The following is a 19,051-nucleotide window of genomic DNA, read 5'->3' as shown; positions in this document are numbered from 1 at the left end:
TCGCTATATGTCTATGTATATTTATCGGAAAATATAAATATATACATTATAAAAATACATATAATTAATAGAGGTGAAAATAATGAACAGTTGTTGCCTGTCCGCATTTGAAACATGAGCCTCTTCTCCTTCCTCTTCTATATGTCCTGAAATTGAGATAGTCACTTTTTAATCAATTTTGATCTAACAACATAGTTGATTTGTACAAAGCATATCATACGATCTGTGAATAATTCTAAAAAAGAAAATTAGATCAGTACCTTTGAGGCCTCCAAGCAAAAGCTTATATTTCATGATTGCAGATCGACTGTTGAAAATCAGCATGAGAAATGTTTTATTTCACAATTTCCATACTAATATACAAAAAACATTTGTACTATCTGAATGATACCGTCATTGTGGTTCTCTAGGTTTGATTTAAGAACACATCTCTTTCAAAATGTGCTATATTCGCCTTATCAATAGTGTGGAAATCTTCAAAAAGGAATGCTGGGAATCAGCCCTCTGAAATGCATTTGAGAAAAACAGGATAGGATTGTGTAATGTCGCACTATTTTGTGTAGGAATGTGATGTTATGTGTATTATAAAGTTCGTATTTCTGTAACTTGTTCAAGCTGTTGGACATTTTGAAAGGAGTCAACGTTTGTCTCTTTCAACCTACTGGTGTTGGATTGGAGCTATCAATAACAAAAGATGACAGAAATGTAAAAGGTCGAGATTAGTAAAATAGTACCTCAAAGAATTGGACTGGTACCTTTGCATGCAAAGTCCAAAGTGCCAAGCGTTGCTCTTTGGAGCCACCCATGTGAGAGACAGAGAAATGGATGTAGTAGTTTGGAAATGTAGAATGTTTTAATATTCTTCAGTCAAATATGATCATTATTTTGTAAATTGCATTTCCTGATAAACGTTTGCACATTTAACACTGTTATGGAGAATGCAGCTGAAAAGAATCAAATCACATTATAGCTCTTTACACTATGAGCATTCAACTGAGATATCTTTTCATCAATGTAAGAAAAGCCCCCGCACTGATGCGCTCTCTTTTGTCTCAATGGAAAAATCCCTCATGTATGGCAGGGTTCCATGGTGTAATGGTTAGCACTCTGGACTCTGAATCCAGCGATCCGAGTTCAAATCTCGGTGGGACCTGCTTGAATTATGAGATTTAATATTTCACTAATTTCTTAGAATTTGGACTTGGAAAAACATAACGTCAAAGTTTTATACTGAAACTTATCAACGTATAAGTATGTATCTATGTACACATGGCTATATCCATCTAGATAGTGATAATACAATATAAAGAAATGAATTATTCATAAACATAAGTACTGAAGCTGAAAACTAAAAACTGTTCTTTCCCATCCACAATTTAAGCAAGAGGTTCTTTTCCTTTCTCATCTTTATGATCAGTAATAAGATAGTTCATTTTGCTGATTTCTTATCTGACAACATTCTTGACTTACACAGAGCATTTAATTGTGAATTTCTTTGAAAGAGGAATTCAGATTAATACATTTGACATGTCTTTCGAAAGATTCTACTTTGTGGTTATGGATCTACTTTAGAAAAACAGAGTGTAAATATCTGTGTGTCTTAATTTCAAGATTGTTATTTAAAAGTTCATCTCTTCTGTCCCCAAAATACACAATTTGATTCCTCAAGTTTTCTTTTAATGAAGGCTTTCCAATTAAAAAAGTTCTGTGTTCCCCTTATCAATAACAGTAAGATTTAAACAAGTAATATCTTGGATCAGCCTCTTGTGATGAGTTGAGAAAACAGAGTCAGCTCACAAAATATCTCATTATTTTGAGCCATTTTATTTCCATGTTTTCTAAAAGTTCTATCATTTGCTCACATCAAATAGACTTTAAAAATACAATCAATAAATCAATGTTTCACTCTACCCGTGTTAGATTTATGATATTTATGAATACACTTGACAGAAAAAGATTTGGTCATAAGTCATGAAAGTGGTCACACCGAGATTTGAACTCGGATCCTTGGATTCAAAGTCCAAAGTGCTAACCATTACACCATGGAACCTCCCATGTGACAGGGGAGGAAATTGCTGCAGCAATGTGGACATTTCACATTTTTTATTTTCTACAGTCAAAGACAAACAGAATTATATAACTTTTCTATTCTGTTCAACTTTTGCCTATTGAACTATGTTAGGGAAGGATGTTGCACAAAGGACTCAAGTAACGCTATGACTCTGTTGAACAGTACTTTTTATGTGAGATAAGATTTTGCAATAAAAGATAAGATTCCCCCGTGAATGCAATCTCTTCTGCCAAAATGGAAAGCTCAACCTGGTACAGGTGGGTTGATTGTGTTATGCTTGTCAATCTGGACTCTGAAAACAGGGATCTAAGTACAAAGCTCAGTGGGACTTATCTAAACTTTACGATTTTTTTTCCATTCAGTTCTTAGAAGTATTAATTGGAAAAACATCTCATTTACTTATAAACTTGTACGTATCAACTTATATGTATGTATCTCCCTATATATCGCTATATGTCTATGTATATTTATCGGAAAATATAAATATATACATTATAAAAATACATATAATTAATAGAGGTGAAAATAATGAACAGTTGTTGCCTGTCCGCATTTGAAACATGAGCCTCTTCTCCTTCCTCTTCTATATGTCCTGAAATTGAGATAGTCACTTTTTAATCAATTTTGATCTAACAACATAGTTGATTTGTACAAAGCATATCATACGATCTGTGAATAATTCTAAAAAAGAAAATTAGATCAGTACCTTTGAGGCCTCCAAGCAAAAGCTTATATTTCATGATTGCAGATCGACTGTTGAAAATCAGCATGAGAAATGTTTTATTTCACAATTTCCATACTAATATACAAAAAACATTTGTACTATCTGAATGATACCGTCATTGTGGTTCTCTAGGTTTGATTTAAGAACACATCTCTTTCAAAATGTGCTATATTCGCCTTATCAATAGTGTGGAAATCTTCAAAAAGGAATGCTGGGAATCAGCCCTCTGAAATGCATTTGAGAAAAACAGGATAGGATTGTGTAATGTCGCACTATTTTGTGTAGGAATGTGATGTTATGTGTATTATAAAGTTCGTATTTCTGTAACTTGTTCAAGCTGTTGGACATTTTGAAAGGAGTCAACGTTTGTCTCTTTCAACCTACTGGTGTTGGATTGGAGCTATCAATAACAAAAGATGACAGAAATGTAAAAGGTCGAGATTAGTAAAATAGTACCTCAAAGAATTGGACTGGTACCTTTGCATGCAAAGTCCAAAGTGCCAAGCGTTGCTCTTTGGAGCCACCCATGTGAGAGACAGAGAAATGGATGTAGTAGTTTGGAAATGTAGAATGTTTTAATATTCTTCAGTCAAATATGATCATTATTTTGTAAATTGCATTTCCTGATAAACGTTTGCACATTTAACACTGTTATGGAGAATGCAGCTGAAAAGAATCAAATCACATTATAGCTCTTTACACTATGAGCATTCAACTGAGATATCTTTTCATCAATGTAAGAAAAGCCCCCGCACTGATGCGCTCTCTTTTGTCTCAATGGAAAAATCCCTCATGTATGGCAGGGTTCCATGGTGTAATGGTTAGCACTCTGGACTCTGAATCCAGCGATCCGAGTTCAAATCTCGGTGGGACCTGCTTGAATTATGAGATTTAATATTTCACTAATTTCTTAGAATTTGGACTTGGAAAAACATAACGTCAAAGTTTTATACTGAAACTTATCAACGTATAAGTATGTATCTATGTACACATGGCTATATCCATCTAGATAGTGATAATACAATATAAAGAAATGAATTATTCATAAACATAAGTACTGAAGCTGAAAACTAAAAACTGTTCTTTCCCATCCACAATTTAAGCAAGAGGTTCTTTTCCTTTCTCATCTTTATGATCAGTAATAAGATAGTTCATTTTGCTGATTTCTTATCTGACAACATTCTTGACTTACACAGAGCATTTAATTGTGAATTTCTTTGAAAGAGGAATTCAGATTAATACATTTGACATGTCTTTCGAAAGATTCTACTTTGAGGTTATGGATCTACTTTAGAAAAACAGAGTGTAAATATCTGTGTGTCTTAATTTCAAGATTGTTATTTAAAAGTTCATCTCTTCTGTCCCCAAAATACACAATTTGATTCCTCAAGTTTTCTTTTAATGAAGGCTTTCCAATTAAAAAAGTTCCGTGTTCCCCTTATCAATAACAGTAAGATTTAAACAAGTAATATCTTGGATCAGCCTCTTGTGATGAGTTGAGAAAACAGAGTCAGCTCACAAAATATCTCATTATTTTGAGCCATTTTATTTCCATGTTTTCTAAAAGTTCTATCATTTGCTCACATCAAATAGACTTTAAAAATACAATCAATAAATCAATGTTTCACTCTACCCGTGTTAGATTTATGATATTTATGAATACACTTGACAGAAAAAGATTTGGTCATAAGTCATGAAAGTGGTCACACCGAGATTTGAGCTCGGATCCTTGGATTCAAAGTCCAAAGTGCTAACCATTACACCATGGAACCTCCCATGTGACAGGGGAGGAAATTGCTGCAGCAATGTGGACATTTCACATTTTTTATTTTCTACAGTCAAAGACAAACAGAATTATATAACTTTTCTATTCTGTTCAACTTTTGCCTATTGAACTATGTTAGGGAAGGATGTTGCACAAAGGACTCAAGTAACGCTATGACTCTGTTGAACAGTACTTTTTATGTGAGATAAGATTTTGCAATAAAAGATAAGATTCCCCCGTGAATGCAATCTCTTCTGCCAAAATGGAAAGCTCAACCTGGTACAGGTGGGTTGATGGTGTTATGCTTGTCAATCTGGACTCTGAAAACAGGGATCTAAGTACAAAGCTCAGTGGGACTTATCTAAACTTTACGATTTTTTTTCCATTCAGTTCTTAGAAGTATTAATTGGAAAAACATCTCATTTACTTATAAACTTGTACGTATCAACTTATATGTATGTATCTCCCTATATATCGCTATATGTCTATGTATATTTATCGGAAAATATAAATATATACATTATAAAAATACATATAATTAATAGAGGTGAAAATAATGAACAGTTGTTGCCTCTCCGCATTTGAAACATGAGCCTCTTCTCCTTCCTCTTCTATATGTCCTGAAATTGAGATAGTCACTTTTTAATCAATTTTGATCTAACAACATAGTTGATTTGTACAAAGCATATCATACGATCTGTGAATAATTCTAAAAAAGAAAATTAGATCAGTACCTTTGAGGCCTCCAAGCAAAAGCTTATATTTCATGATTGCAGATCGACTGTTGAAAATCAGCATGAGAAATGTTTTATTTCACAATTTCCATACTAATATACAAAAAACATTTGTACTATCTGAATGATACCGTCATTGTGGTTCTCTAGGTTTGATTTAAGAACACATCTCTTTCAAAATGTGCTATATTCGCCTTATCAATAGTGTGGAAATCTTCAAAAAGGAATGCTGGGAATCAGCCCTCTGAAATGCATTTGAGAAAAACAGGATAGGATTGTGTAATGTCGCACTATTTTGTGTAGGAATGTGATGTTATGTGTATTATAAAGTTCGTATTTCTGTAACTTGTTCAAGCTGTTGGACATTTTGAAAGGAGTCAACGTTTGTCTCTTTCAACCTACTGGTGTTGGATTGGAGCTATCAATAACAAAAGATGACAGAAATGTAAAAGGTCGAGATTAGTAAAATAGTACCTCAAAGAATTGGACTGGTACCTTTGCATGCAAATTCCAAAGTGCCAAGCGTTGCTCTTTGGAGCCACCCATGTGAGAGACAGAGAAATGGATGTAGTAGTTTGGAAATGTAGAATGTTTTAATATTCTTCAGTCAAATATGATCATTATTTTGTAAATTGCATTTCCTGATAAACGTTTGCACATTTAACACTGTTATGGAGAATGCAGCTGAAAAGAATCAAATCACATTATAGCTCTTTACACTATGAGCATTCAACTGAGATATCTTTTCATCAATGTAAGAAAAGCCCCCGCACTGATGCGCTCTCTTTTGTCTCAATGGAAAAATCCCTCATGTATGGCAGGGTTCCATGGTGTAATGGTTAGCACTCTGGACTCTGAATCCAGCGATCCGAGTTCAAATCTCGGTGGGACCTGCTTGAATTATGAGATTTAATATTTCACTAATTTCTTAGAATTTGGACTTGGAAAAACATAACGTCAAAGTTTTATACTGAAACTTATCAACGTATAAGTATGTATCTATGTACACATGGCTATATCCATCTAGATAGTGATAATACAATATAAAGAAATGAATTATTCATAAACATAAGTACTGAAGCTGAAAACTAAAAACGGTTCTTTCCCATCCACAATTTAAGCAAGAGGTTCTTTTCCTTTCTCATCTTTATGATCAGTAATAAGATAGTTCATTTTGCTGATTTCTTATCTGACAACATTCTTGACTTACACAGAGCATTTAATTGTGAATTTCTTTGAAAGAGGAATTCAGATTAATACATTTGACATGTCTTTCGAAAGATTCTACTTTGTGGTTATGGATCTACTTTAGAAAAACAGAGTGTAAATATCTGTGTGTCTTAATTTCAAGATTGTTATTTAAAAGTTCATCTCTTCTGTCCCCAAAATACACAATTTGATTCCTCAAGTTTTCTTTTAATGAAGGCTTTCCAATTAAAAAAGTTCCGTGTTCCCCTTATCAATAACAGTAAGATTTAAACAAGTAATATCTTGGATCAGCCTCTTGTGATGAGTTGAGAAAACAGAGTCAGCTCACAAAATATCTCATTATTTTGAGCCATTTTATTTCCATGTTTTCTAAAAGTTCTATCATTTGCTCACATCAAATAGACTTTAAAAATACAATCAATAAATCAATGTTTCACTCTACCCGTGTTAGATTTATGATATTTATGAATACACTTGACAGAAAAAGATTTGGTCATAAGTCATGAAAGTGGTCACACCGAGATTTGAACTCGGATCCTTGGATTCAAAGTCCAAAGTGCTAACCATTACACCATGGAACCTCCCATGTGACAGGGGAGGAAATTGCTGCAGCAATGTGGACATTTCACATTTTTTATTTTCTACAGTCAAAGACAAACAGAATTATATAACTTTTCTATTCTGTTCAACTTTTGCCTATTGAACTATGTTAGGGAAGGATGTTGCACAAAGGACTCAAGTAACGCTATGACTCTGTTGAACAGTACTTTTTATGTGAGATAAGATTTTGCAATAAAAGATAAGATTCCCCCGTGAATGCAATCTCTTCTGCCAAAATGGAAAGCTCAACCTGGTACAGGTGGGTTGATGGTGTTATGCTTGTCAATCTGGACTCTGAAAACAGGGATCTAAGTACAAAGCTCAGTGGGACTTATCTAAACTTTACGATTTTTTTTCCATTCAGTTCTTAGAAGTATTAATTGGAAAAACATCTCATTTACTTATAAACTTGTACGTATCAACTTATATGTATGTATCTCCCTATATATCGCTATATGTCTATGTATATTTATCGGAAAATATAAATATATACATTATAAAAATACATATAATTAATAGAGGTGAAAATAATGAACAGTTGTTGCCTGTCCGCATTTGAAACATGAGCCTCTTCTCCTTCCTCTTCTATATGTCCTGAAATTGAGATAGTCACTTTTTAATCAATTTTGATCTAACAACATAGTTGATTTGTACAAAGCATATCATACGATCTGTGAATAATTCTAAAAAAGAAAATTAGATCAGTACCTTTGAGGCCTCCAAGCAAAAGCTTATATTTCATGATTGCAGATCGACTGTTGAAAATCAGCATGAGAAATGTTTTATTTCACAATTTCCATACTAATATACAAAAAACATTTGTACTATCTGAATGATACCGTCATTGTGGTTCTCTAGGTTTGATTTAAGAACACATCTCTTTCAAAATGTGCTATATTCGCCTTATCAATAGTGTGGAAATCTTCAAAAAGGAATGCTGGGAATCAGCCCTCTGAAATGCATTTGAGAAAAACAGGATAGGATTGTGTAATGTCGCACTATTTTGTGTAGGAATGTGATGTTATGTGTATTATAAAGTTCGTATTTCTGTAACTTGTTCAAGCTGTTGGACATTTTGAAAGGAGTCAACGTTTGTCTCTTTCAACCTACTGGTGTTGGATTGGAGCTATCAATAACAAAAGATGACAGAAATGTAAAAGGTCGAGATTAGTAAAATAGTACCTCAAAGAATTGGACTGGTACCTTTGCATGCAAAGTCCAAAGTGCCAAGCGTTGCTCTTTGGAGCCACCCATGTGAGAGACAGAGAAATGGATGTAGTAGTTTGGAAATGTAGAATGTTTTAATATTCTTCAGTCAAATATGATCATTATTTTGTAAATTGCATTTCCTGATAAACGTTTGCACATTTAACACTGTTATGGAGAATGCAGCTGAAAAGAATCAAATCACATTATAGCTCTTTACACTATGAGCATTCAACTGAGATATCTTTTCATCAATGTAAGAAAAGCCCCCGCACTGATGCGCTCTCTTTTGTCTCAATGGAAAAATCCCTCATGTATGGCAGGGTTCCATGGTGTAATGGTTAGCACTCTGGACTCTGAATCCAGCGATCCGAGTTCAAATCTCGGTGGGACCTGCTTGAATTATGAGATTTAATATTTCACTAATTTCTTAGAATTTGGACTTGGAAAAACATAACGTCAAAGTTTTATACTGAAACTTATCAACGTATAAGTATGTATCTATGTACACATGGCTATATCCATCTAGATAGTGATAATACAATATAAAGAAATGAATTATTCATAAACATAAGTACTGAAGCTGAAAACTAAAAACTGTTCTTTCCCATCCACAATTTAAGCAAGAGGTTCTTTTCCTTTCTCATCTTTATGATCAGTAATAAGATAGTTCATTTTGCTGATTTCTTATCTGACAACATTCTTGACTTACACAGAGCATTTAATTGTGAATTTCTTTGAAAGAGGAATTCAGATTAATACATTTGACATGTCTTTCGAAAGATTCTACTTTGTGGTTATGGATCTACTTTAGAAAAACAGAGTGTAAATATCTGTGTGTCTTAATTTCAAGATTGTTATTTAAAAGTTCATCTCTTCTGTCCCCAAAATACACAATTTGATTCCTCAAGTTTTCTTTTAATGAAGGCTTTCCAATTAAAAAAGTTCTGTGTTCCCCTTATCAATAACAGTAAGATTTAAACAAGTAATATCTTGGATCAGCCTCTTGTGATGAGTTGAGAAAACAGAGTCAGCTCACAAAATATCTCATTATTTTGAGCCATTTTATTTCCATGTTTTCTAAAAGTTCTATCATTTGCTCACATCAAATAGACTTTAAAAATACAATCAATAAATCAATGTTTCACTCTACCCGTGTTAGATTTATGATATTTATGAATACACTTGACAGAAAAAGATTTGGTCATAAGTCATGAAAGTGGTCACACCGAGATTTGAACTCGGATCCTTGGATTCAAAGTCCAAAGTGCTAACCATTACACCATGGAACCTCCCATGTGACAGGGGAGGAAATTGCTGCAGCAATGTGGACATTTCACATTTTTTATTTTCTACAGTCAAAGACAAACAGAATTATATAACTTTTCTATTCTGTTCAACTTTTGCCTATTGAACTATGTTAGGGAAGGATGTTGCACAAAGGACTCAAGTAACGCTATGACTCTGTTGAACAGTACTTTTTATGTGAGATAAGATTTTGCAATAAAAGATAAGATTCCCCCGTGAATGCAATCTCTTCTGCCAAAATGGAAAGCTCAACCTGGTACAGGTGGGTTGATTGTGTTATGCTTGTCAATCTGGACTCTGAAAACAGGGATCTAAGTACAAAGCTCAGTGGGACTTATCTAAACTTTACGATTTTTTTTCCATTCAGTTCTTAGAAGTATTAATTGGAAAAACATCTCATTTACTTATAAACTTGTACGTATCAACTTATATGTATGTATCTCCCTATATATCGCTATATGTCTATGTATATTTATCGGAAAATATAAATATATACATTATAAAAATACATATAATTAATAGAGGTGAAAATAATGAACAGTTGTTGCCTGTCCGCATTTGAAACATGAGCCTCTTCTCCTTCCTCTTCTATATGTCCTGAAATTGAGATAGTCACTTTTTAATCAATTTTGATCTAACAACATAGTTGATTTGTACAAAGCATATCATACGATCTGTGAATAATTCTAAAAAAGAAAATTAGATCAGTACCTTTGAGGCCTCCAAGCAAAAGCTTATATTTCATGATTGCAGATCGACTGTTGAAAATCAGCATGAGAAATGTTTTATTTCACAATTTCCATACTAATATACAAAAAACATTTGTACTATCTGAATGATACCGTCATTGTGGTTCTCTAGGTTTGATTTAAGAACACATCTCTTTCAAAATGTGCTATATTCGCCTTATCAATAGTGTGGAAATCTTCAAAAAGGAATGCTGGGAATCAGCCCTCTGAAATGCATTTGAGAAAAACAGGATAGGATTGTGTAATGTCGCACTATTTTGTGTAGGAATGTGATGTTATGTGTATTATAAAGTTCGTATTTCTGTAACTTGTTCAAGCTGTTGGACATTTTGAAAGGAGTCAACGTTTGTCTCTTTCAACCTACTGGTGTTGGATTGGAGCTATCAATAACAAAAGATGACAGAAATGTAAAAGGTCGAGATTAGTAAAATAGTACCTCAAAGAATTGGACTGGTACCTTTGCATGCAAAGTCCAAAGTGCCAAGCGTTGCTCTTTGGAGCCACCCATGTGAGAGACAGAGAAATGGATGTAGTAGTTTGGAAATGTAGAATGTTTTAATATTCTTCAGTCAAATATGATCATTATTTTGTAAATTGCATTTCCTGATAAACGTTTGCACATTTAACACTGTTATGGAGAATGCAGCTGAAAAGAATCAAATCACATTATAGCTCTTTACACTATGAGCATTCAACTGAGATATCTTTTCATCAATGTAAGAAAAGCCCCCGCACTGATGCGCTCTCTTTTGTCTCAATGGAAAAATCCCTCATGTATGGCAGGGTTCCATGGTGTAATGGCTAGCACTCTGGACTCTGAATCCAGCGATCCGAGTTCAAATCTCGGTGGGACCTGCTTGAATTATGAGATTTAATATTTCACTAATTTCTTAGAATTTGGACTTGGAAAAACATAACGTCAAAGTTTTATACTGAAACTTATCAACGTATAAGTATGTATCTATGTACACATGGCTATATCCATCTAGATAGTGATAATACAATATAAAGAAATGAATTATTCATAAACATAAGTACTGAAGCTGAAAACTAAAAACTGTTCTTTCCCATCCACAATTTAAGCAAGAGGTTCTTTTCCTTTCTCATCTTTATGATCAGTAATAAGATAGTTCATTTTGCTGATTTCTTATCTGACAACATTCTTGACTTACACAGAGCATTTAATTGTGAATTTCTTTGAAAGAGGAATTCAGATTAATACATTTGACATGTCTTTCGAAAGATTCTACTTTGTGGTTATGGATCTACTTTAGAAAAACAGAGTGTAAATATCTGTGTGTCTTAATTTCAAGATTGTTATTTAAAAGTTCATCTCTTCTGTCCCCAAAATACACAATTTGATTCCTCAAGTTTTCTTTTAATGAAGGCTTTCCAATTAAAAAAGTTCTGTGTTCCCCTTATCAATAACAGTAAGATTTAAACAAGTAATATCTTGGATCAGCCTCTTGTGATGAGTTGAGAAAACAGAGTCAGCTCACAAAATATCTCATTATTTTGAGCCATTTTATTTCCATGTTTTCTAAAAGTTCTATCATTTGCTCACATCAAATAGACTTTAAAAATACAATCAATAAATCAATGTTTCACTCTACCCGTGTTAGATTTATGATATTTATGAATACACTTGACAGAAAAAGATTTGGTCATAAGTCATGAAAGTGGTCACACCGAGATTTGAACTCGGATCCTTGGATTCAAAGTCCAAAGTGCTAACCATTACACCATGGAACCTCCCATGTGACAGGGGAGGAAATTGCTGCAGCAATGTGGACATTTCACATTTTTTATTTTCTACAGTCAAAGACAAACAGAATTATATAACTTTTCTATTCTGTTCAACTTTTGCCTATTGAACTATGTTAGGGAAGGATGTTGCACAAAGGACTCAAGTAACGCTATGACTCTGTTGAACAGTACTTTTTATGTGAGATAAGATTTTGCAATAAAAGATAAGATTCCCCCGTGAATGCAATCTCTTCTGCCAAAATGGAAAGCTCAACCTGGTACAGGTGGGTTGATTGTGTTATGCTTGTCAATCTGGACTCTGAAAACAGGGATCTAAGTACAAAGCTCAGTGGGACTTATCTAAACTTTACGATTTTTTTTCCATTCAGTTCTTAGAAGTATTAATTGGAAAAACATCTCATTTACTTATAAACTTGTACGTATCAACTTATATGTATGTATCTCCCTATATATCGCTATATGTCTATGTATATTTATCGGAAAATATAAATATATACATTATAAAAATACATATAATTAATAGAGGTGAAAATAATGAACAGTTGTTGCCTCTCCGCATTTGAAACATGAGCCTCTTCTCCTTCCTCTTCTATATGTCCTGAAATTGAGATAGTCACTTTTTAATCAATTTTGATCTAACAACATAGTTGATTTGTACAAAGCATATCATACGATCTGTGAATAATTCTAAAAAAGAAAATTAGATCAGTACCTTTGAGGCCTCCAAGCAAAAGCTTATATTTCATGATTGCAGATCGACTGTTGAAAATCAGCATGAGAAATGTTTTATTTCACAATTTCCATACTAATATACAAAAAACATTTGTACTATCTGAATGATACCGTCATTGTGGTTCTCTAGGTTTGATTTAAGAACACATCTCTTTCAAAATGTGCTATATTCGCCTTATCAATAGTGTGGAAATCTTCAAAAAGGAATGCTGGGAATCAGCCCTCTGAAATGCATTTGAGAAAAACAGGATAGGATTGTGTAATGTCGCACTATTTTGTGTAGGAATGTGATGTTATGTGTATTATAAAGTTCGTATTTCTGTAACTTGTTCAAGCTGTTGGACATTTTGAAAGGAGTCAACGTTTGTCTCTTTCAACCTACTGGTGTTGGATTGGAGCTATCAATAACAAAAGATGACAGAAATGTAAAAGGTCGAGATTAGTAAAATAGTACCTCAAAGAATTGGACTGGTACCTTTGCATGCAAATTCCAAAGTGCCAAGCGTTGCTCTTTGGAGCCACCCATGTGAGAGACAGAGAAATGGATGTAGTAGTTTGGAAATGTAGAATGTTTTAATATTCTTCAGTCAAATATGATCATTATTTTGTAAATTGCATTTCCTGATAAACGTTTGCACATTTAACACTGTTATGGAGAATGCAGCTGAAAAGAATCAAATCACATTATAGCTCTTTACACTATGAGCATTCAACTGAGATATCTTTTCATCAATGTAAGAAAAGCCCCCGCACTGATGCGCTCTCTTTTGTCTCAATGGAAAAATCCCTCATGTATGGCAGGGTTCCATGGTGTAATGGTTAGCACTCTGGACTCTGAATCCAGCGATCCGAGTTCAAATCTCGGTGGGACCTGCTTGAATTATGAGATTTAATATTTCACTAATTTCTTAGAATTTGGACTTGGAAAAACATAACGTCAAAGTTTTATACTGAAACTTATCAACGTATAAGTATGTATCTATGTACACATGGCTATATCCATCTAGATAGTGATAATACAATATAAAGAAATGAATTATTCATAAACATAAGTACTGAAGCTGAAAACTAAAAACGGTTCTTTCCCATCCACAATTTAAGCAAGAGGTTCTTTTCCTTTCTCATCTTTATGATCAGTAATAAGATAGTTCATTTTGCTGATTTCTTATCTGACAACATTCTTGACTTACACAGAGCATTTAATTGTGAATTTCTTTGAAAGAGGAATTCAGATTAATACATTTGACATGTCTTTCGAAAGATTCTACTTTGTGGTTATGGATCTACTTTAGAAAAACAGAGTGTAAATATCTGTGTGTCTTAATTTCAAGATTGTTATTAAAAGTTCATCTCTTCTGTCCCCAAAATACACAATTTGATTCCTCAAGTTTTCTTTTAATGAAGGCTTTCCAATTAAAAAAGTTCCGTGTTCCCCTTATCAATAACAGTAAGATTTAAACAAGTAATATCTTGGATCAGCCTCTTGTGATGAGTTGAGAAAACAGAGTCAGCTCACAAAATATCTCATTATTTTGAGCCATTTTATTTCCATGTTTTCTAAAAGTTCTATCATTTGCTCACATCAAATAGACTTTAAAAATACAATCAATAAATCAATGTTTCACTCTACCCGTGTTAGATTTATGATATTTATGAATACACTTGACAGAAAAAGATTTGGTCATAAGTCATGAAAGTGGTCACACCGAGATTTGAACTCGGATCCTTGGATTCAAAGTCCAAAGTGCTAACCATTACACCATGGAACCTCCCATGTGACAGGGGAGGAAATTGCTGCAGCAATGTGGACATTTCACATTTTTTATTTTCTACAGTCAAAGACAAACAGAATTATATAACTTTTCTATTCTGTTCAACTTTTGCCTATTGAACTATGTTAGGGAAGGATGTTGCACAAAGGACTCAAGTAACGCTATGACTCTGTTGAACAGTACTTTTTATGTGAGATAAGATTTTGCAATAAAAGATAAGATTCCCCCGTGAATGCAATCTCTTCTGCCAAAATGGAAAGCTCAACCTGGTACAGGTGGGTTGATGGTGTTATGCTTGTCAATCTGGACTCTGAAAACAGGGATCTAAGTACAAAGCTCAGTGGGACTTATCTAAACTTTACGATTTTTTTTCCATTCAGTTCTTAGAAGTATTAATTGGAAAAACATCTCATTTACTTATAAACTTGTACGTATCAACTTATATGTATGTATCTCCCTATATATCGCTATATGTCTATGTATATTTATCGGAAAATATAAATATATACATTATAAAAATACATATAATTAATAGAGGTGAAAATAATGAACAGTTGTTGCCTCTCCGCATTTGAAACATGAGCTTCTTCTCCTTCCTCTTCTATATGTCCTGAAATTGAGATAGTCACTTTTTAATCAATTTTGATCTAACAACATAGTTGATTTGTACAAAGCATATCATACGATCTGTGAATAATTCTAAAAAAGAAAATTAGATCAGTACCTTTGAGGCCTCCAAGCAAAAGCTTATATTTCATGATTGCAGATCGACTGTTGAAAATCAGCATGAGAAATGTTTTATTTCACAATTTCCATACTAATATACAAAAAACATTTGTACTATCTGAATGATACCGTCATTGTGGTTCTCTAGGTTTGATTTAAGAACACATCTCTTTCAAAATGTGCTATATTCGCCTTATCAATAGTGTGGAAATCTTCAAAAAGGAATGCTGGGAATCAGCCCTCTGAAATGCATTTGAGAAAAACAGGATAGGATTGTGTAATGTCGCACTATTTTGTGTAGGAATGTGATGTTATGTGTATTATAAAGTTCGTATTTCTGTAACTTGTTCAAGCTGTTGGACATTTTGAAAGGAGTCAACGTTTGTCTCTTTCAACCTACTGGTGTTGGATTGGAGCTATCAATAACAAAAGATGACAGAAATGTAAAAGGTCGAGATTAGTAAAATAGTACCTCAAAGAATTGGACTGGTACCTTTGCATGCAAAGTCCAAAGTGCCAAGCGTTGCTCTTTGGAGCCACCCATGTGAGAGACAGAGAAATGGATGTAGTAGTTTGGAAATGTAGAATGTTTTAATATTCTTCAGTCAAATATGATCATTATTTTGTAAATTGCATTTCCTGATAAACGTTTGCACATTTAACACTGTTATGGAGAATGCAGCTGAAAAGAATCAAATCACATTATAGCTCTTTACACTATGAGCATTCAACTGAGATATCTTTTCATCAATGTAAGAAAAGCCCCCGCACTGATGCGCTCTCTTTTGTCTCAATGGAAAAATCCCTCATGTATGGCAGGGTTCCATGGTGTAATGGTTAGCACTCTGGACTCTGAATCCAGCGATCCGAGTTCAAATCTCGGTGGGACCTGCTTGAATTATGAGATTTAATATTTCACTAATTTCTTAGAATTTGGACTTGGAAAAACATAACGTCAAAGTTTTATACTGAAACTTATCAACGTATAAGTATGTATCTATGTACACATGGCTATATCCATCTAGATAGTGATAATACAATATAAAGAAATGAATTATTCATAAACATAAGTACTGAAGCTGAAAACTAAAAACTGTTCTTTCCCATCCACAATTTAAGCAAGAGGTTCTTTTCCTTTCTCATCTTTATGATCAGTAATAAGATAGTTCATTTTGCTGATTTCTTATCTGACAACATTCTTGACTTACACAGAGCATTTAATTGTGAATTTCTTTGAAAGAGGAATTCAGATTAATACATTTGACATGTCTTTCGAAAGATTCTACTTTGTGGTTATGGATCTACTTTAGAAAAACAGAGTGTAAATATCTGTGTGTCTTAATTTCAAGATTGTTATTTAAAAGTTCATCTCTTCTGTCCCCAAAATACACAATTTGATTCCTCAAGTTTTCTTTTAATGAAGGCTTTCCAATTAAAAAAGTTCCGTGTTCCCCTTATCAATAACAGTAAGATTTAAACAAGTAATATCTTGGATCAGCCTCTTGTGATGAGTTGAGAAAACAGAGTCAGCTCACAAAATATCTCATTATTTTGAGCCATTTTATTTCCATGTTTTCTAAAAGTTCTATCATTTGCTCACATCAAATAGACTTTAAAAATACAATCAATAAATCAATGTTTCACTCTACCCGTGTTAGATTTATGATATTTATGAATACACTTGACAGAAAAAGATTTGGTCATAAGTCATGAAAGTGGTCCCACTGAGATTTGAACTCGGATCCTTGGATTCAAAGTCCAAAGTGCTAACCATTACACCATGGAACCTCCCATGTGACAGGGGAGGAAATTGCTGCAGCAATGTGGACATTTCACATTTTTTATTTTCTACAGTCAAAGACAAACAGAATTATATAACTTTTCTATTCTGTTCAACTTTTGCCTATTGAACTATGTTAGGGAAGGATGTTGCACAAAGGACTCAAGTAACGCTATGACTCTGTTGAACAGTACTTTTTATGTGAGATAAGATTTTGCAATAAAAGATAAGATTCCCCCGTGAATGCAATCTCTTCTGCCAAAATGGAAAGCTCAACCTGGTACAGGTGGGTTGATGGTGTTATGCTTGTCAATCTGGACTCTGAAAACAGGGATCTAAGTACAAAGCTCAGTGGGACTTATCTAAACTTTACAATTTTTTTTCCATTCAGTTCTTAGAAGTATTAATTGGAAAAACATCTCATTTACTTATAAACTTGTACGTATCAACTTATATGTATGTATCTCCCTATATATTGCTATATGTCTATGTATATTTATCGGAAAATATAAATATATACATTATAAAAATACATATAATTAATAGAGGTGAAAATAATGAACAGTTGTTGCCTGTCCGCATTTGAAACATGAGCCTCTTCTCCTTCCTCTTCTATATGTCCTGAAATTGAGATAGTCACTTTTTAATCAATTTTGATCTAACAACATAGTCGATTTGTACAAAGCATATCATACGATCTGTGAATAATTCTAAAAAAGAAAATTAGATCAGTACCTTTGAGGCCTCCAAGCAAAAGCTTATATTTCATGATTGCAGATCGACTGTTGAAAATCAGCATGAGAAATGTTTTATTTCACAATTTCCATACTAATATACAAAAAACATTTGTACTATCTGAATGATACCGTCATTGTGGTTCTCTAGGTTTGATTTAAGAACACATCTCTTTCAAAATGTGCTATATTCGCCTTATCAATAGTGTGGAAATCTTCAAAAAGGAATGCTGGGAATCAGCCCTCTGAAATGCATTTGAGAAAAACAGGATAGGATTTTGTAATGTCGCACTATTTTGTGTAGGAATGTGATGTTATGTGTATTATAAAGTTCGTATTTCTGTAACTTGTTCAAGCTGTTGGACATTTTGAAAGGAGTCAACATTTGTCTCTTTCAACCTACTGGTGTTGGATTGGAGCTATCAATAACAAAAGATGACAGAAATGTAAAAGGTCGAGATTAGTAAAATAGTACCTCAAAGAATTGGACTGGTACCTTTGCATGCAAAGTCCAAAGTGCCAAGCGTTGCTCTTTGGAGCCACCCATGTGAGAGACAGAGAAATGGATGTAGTAGTTTGGAAATGTAGAATGTTTTAATATTCTTCAGTCAAATATGATCATTATTTTGTAAATTGCATTTCCTGATAAACGTTTGCACATTTAACACTGTTATGGAGAATGCAGCTGAAAAGAATCAAATCACATTATAGCTCTTTACACTATGAGCATTCAACTGAGATATCTTTTCATCAATGTAAGAAAAGCCCCCGCACTGATGCGCTCTCTTTTGTCTCAATGGAAAAATCCCTCATGTATGGCAGGGTTCCATGGTGTAATGGTTAGCACTCTGGACTCTGAATCCAGCGATCCGAGTTCAAATCTCGGTGGGACCTGCTTGAATTATGAGATTTAATATTTCACTAATTTCTTAGAATTTGGACTTGGAAAAACATAACGTCAAAGTTTTATACTGAAACTTATCAACGTATAAGTATGTATCTATGTACACATGGCTATATCCATCTAGATAGTGATAATACAATATAAAGAAATGAATTATTCATAAACATAAGTACTGAAGCTGAAAACTAAAAACTGTTCTTTCCCATCCACAATTTAAGCAAGAGGTTCTTTTCCTTTCTCATCTTTATGATCAGTAATAAGATAGTTCAT

At 33.5% G+C, this 19,051-nt stretch overlaps 9 non-coding genes across 9 annotated transcripts; 8 read left to right on the top strand and 1 right to left on the bottom strand.

Annotated features, from left to right (window-relative positions):
* Positions 1–1,081: 1,081 nt before the first annotated feature.
* Positions 1,082–1,153, top strand: TRNAQ-CUG (transfer RNA glutamine (anticodon CUG)). Its single transcript has one exon. It is a non-coding gene; the product is annotated as a tRNA-Gln (tRNA).
* A 2,445-nt stretch (positions 1,154–3,598) lies between these two features.
* Positions 3,599–3,670, top strand: TRNAQ-CUG (transfer RNA glutamine (anticodon CUG)). The gene has a single exon. It is a non-coding gene; the product is annotated as a tRNA-Gln (tRNA).
* A 2,445-nt stretch (positions 3,671–6,115) lies between these two features.
* Positions 6,116–6,187, top strand: TRNAQ-CUG (transfer RNA glutamine (anticodon CUG)). Its single transcript has one exon. It is a non-coding gene; the product is annotated as a tRNA-Gln (tRNA).
* A 2,445-nt stretch (positions 6,188–8,632) lies between these two features.
* On the top strand, positions 8,633–8,704 carry TRNAQ-CUG (transfer RNA glutamine (anticodon CUG)). The gene has a single exon. It is a non-coding gene; the product is annotated as a tRNA-Gln (tRNA).
* A 2,445-nt stretch (positions 8,705–11,149) lies between these two features.
* TRNAQ-CUG (transfer RNA glutamine (anticodon CUG)) lies at positions 11,150–11,221 on the top strand. The gene has a single exon. It is a non-coding gene; the product is annotated as a tRNA-Gln (tRNA).
* Positions 11,222–13,666: 2,445 nt separating this feature from the next.
* TRNAQ-CUG (transfer RNA glutamine (anticodon CUG)) lies at positions 13,667–13,738 on the top strand. The gene has a single exon. It is a non-coding gene; the product is annotated as a tRNA-Gln (tRNA).
* Positions 13,739–16,182: 2,444 nt separating this feature from the next.
* Positions 16,183–16,254, top strand: TRNAQ-CUG (transfer RNA glutamine (anticodon CUG)). The gene has a single exon. It is a non-coding gene; the product is annotated as a tRNA-Gln (tRNA).
* Positions 16,255–17,079: 825 nt separating this feature from the next.
* TRNAQ-UUG (transfer RNA glutamine (anticodon UUG)) lies at positions 17,080–17,151 on the bottom strand. The gene has a single exon. It is a non-coding gene; the product is annotated as a tRNA-Gln (tRNA).
* Positions 17,152–18,699: 1,548 nt separating this feature from the next.
* TRNAQ-CUG (transfer RNA glutamine (anticodon CUG)) lies at positions 18,700–18,771 on the top strand. Its single transcript has one exon. It is a non-coding gene; the product is annotated as a tRNA-Gln (tRNA).
* Positions 18,772–19,051: the final 280 nt, after the last annotated feature.

The sequence above is a fragment of the Lissotriton vulgaris genome, chromosome 4_1, assembly GCF_964263255.1.
Source record: "Lissotriton vulgaris chromosome 4_1, aLisVul1.2, whole genome shotgun sequence".
Taxonomy (NCBI): domain Eukaryota; kingdom Metazoa; phylum Chordata; class Amphibia; order Caudata; family Salamandridae; genus Lissotriton; species Lissotriton vulgaris.
Note: the sequence above shows the minus strand (reverse complement) of the source record. Positions and strands in the feature narration are given on the sequence as shown.